Raw genomic sequence first — 2,500 nt, forward strand, 5'->3', positions numbered from 1 at the left:
CTTCCCCAACAAGCCCGACACGCCACAATCCTCAGAGCCAATCCTTATCCCGAAGTTACGGATCTAATTTGCCGACTTCCCTTACCTACATTATTCTATCGACTAGAGGCTCTTTACCTTGGAGACCAGCTGCGGATATGGGTACGAGCCGGCGCGACGCCTACACGTGGCCCTCTCCCGGATTTTCAAGGTCCGAGGAGAAGATCCGGACACCGCCGCAAATGCGGTGCTCTTCGCGTTCCAAACCATATCTCCCTGCTAGAGGATTCCATGGAACTCGAACGCTTATGCAGAAAAGAAAACTCTTCCCGGATCTCTCGACGGCGTCTCCGGGTCCTTTTGGGTTGCCCCGACGAACTCTCTTACGAGGGCCCGGTTTAATTTCGGTTCCGCTGCCGGGTTCCGGAATAGGAACCGGATTCCCTTTCGCCCGACGGGCGTGCGTCACGCGTCAAGATGCATAGCATTTCTGCCACCACTTATAAACACGATTAACAACGCCACATCAACATCGGCTTTCGCCTAGGGCTTAGGATCGACTGACTCGTGTGCAACGGCTGTTCACACGAAACCCTTCTCCACCTCAGCTCTCCAGGGCCTCGCTGGAGTATTTGCTACTACCACCAAGATCTGCACCGAAGGCGGCTCCAGACGGCCTCACGGCCAGCCCTTCTGCGCTCACCTCCGCGACCCTCCTACTCATCAGGGCTTCATGACCGCCCCGAAGGGCGACCGCACATGCCACTGACGGCCGAGTATAAGCACGACGCTTCAGCGCCATCCATTTTCAGGGCTAGTAACTTCGGCAGGTGAGTTGTTACACACTCCTTGGCGGATTCCGACTTCCATGGCCACCGTCCTGCTGTCTTAAGTTACCAACGCCTTTCATGGTATCCCATAAGCGTCGATTTAGGCGCTTTAACTCGGCGTTTGGTTCATCCCACAGCGCCAGTTCTGCTTACCAAAAATGGCCCACTTGGCACTCTGATCCGAAATCTCGCGGCTTCACATTCAAGCAAGCCGGAGATCTCACCCATTTAAAGTTTGAGAATAGGTTGAGGTCGTTTCGACCCCAATGCCTCTAATCATTCGCTTTACCGGATGAGACTCGTATGCAACGAGCGCCAGCTATCCTGAGGGAAACTTCGGAGGGAACCAGCTACTAGATGGTTCGATTAGTCTTTCGCCCCTATACCCAGTTCCGACGATCGATTTGCACGTCAGAATCGCTACGGACCTCCATCAGGGTTTCCCCTGACTTCGTCCTGACCAGGCATAGTTCACCATCTTTCGGGTCCCAGCGTGTACGCTCTTGGTGCGCCTCCTCTCGCAATGAGAATGAGGCGCCCCGGGAATGCGGGTCAGTCATGGAGACCGACCATCTTCCCTTAGTTCACATAAAGTGAACCGTTACTTTCATTGCGCCTTTAGGTTTAGTGATTCCCAATGACTCGCGCACACGCTAGACTCCTTGGTCCGTGTTTCAAGACGGGTCCTGAAAGTACCCAAAGCAATAGCGTCGCTGATCGGCGTTTCAAGAGGTCTGTCCAAGAACACCGCGGCGAACAGTCGCAAACGGACGGAATCGGCACTAGGTCCGATCGCCATCACAATTCACATACTTGCCACGGGCCGGACGCGAACTAAGTCGCGGCCTCCCGCCATCAGTAAACCGTCGAGCGAGCTGTTCGGAAACCCAGTGTCCGTAAACATCGGAAAATCCGAGCTCACGGGCTACACTCGAGACCGTAGAACAGCACCCAACGGATCGCGACGACCTACTAGGGGAGAAGTGCACGCGTCCGAAGCCGGAGATGAACCGAAGGGAACAGCCAACGCGAACGTCGCCGTTTCCACAGTCAGTAAATCCCAACAACAGGCGCGAATGAATCTCCCCATTCGACCTTTCGGGTTTCTCAGGTTTACCCCTGAACGGTTTCACGTACTCTTGAACTCTCTCTTCAAAGTTCTTTTCAACTTTCCCTCACGGTACTTGTTCGCTATCGGTCTCGTGGTTATATTTAGCCTTAGATGGAGTTTACCACCCACTTAGGGCTGCACTCTCAAGCAACCCGACTCTAAGAAGAGATCCTCTAGCAAGCCGCAGCGGTCGCTACGGGCCTGGCACCCTCTATGGGCGATGGCCCCATTCAAGATGGACTTGAACGCGCCGCGAACTCGCCAGATAATGGATCCTTCCAAACACCACATCTCCCGGCGACCGGTTACGATCGCGGGATTCAGTGCTGGGCTAATCCCTGTTCGCTCGCCGCTACTAAGGGAATCCTAGTTAGTTTCTTTTCCTCCGCTTAATAATATGCTTAAATTCAGCGGGTAGTCTCACCTGTCCTGAGGTCGTATGTTCAAATCATCGAAACGTTCCGAAACTAACCTTTGGCGGCTCATAAAATCACGTACCTTACGCGAGGGAGTTAGCCTACTCAAAGGCGTCTATTATCTCCTGCTCCGTATGGCGGATCATGCGAATCCAAGCAAAGTG

The sequence above is a fragment of the Harmonia axyridis genome, chromosome X (assembly GCF_914767665.1).
Source record: "Harmonia axyridis chromosome X, icHarAxyr1.1, whole genome shotgun sequence".
NCBI classification, from domain to species: Eukaryota; Metazoa; Arthropoda; class Insecta; order Coleoptera; family Coccinellidae; genus Harmonia; species Harmonia axyridis.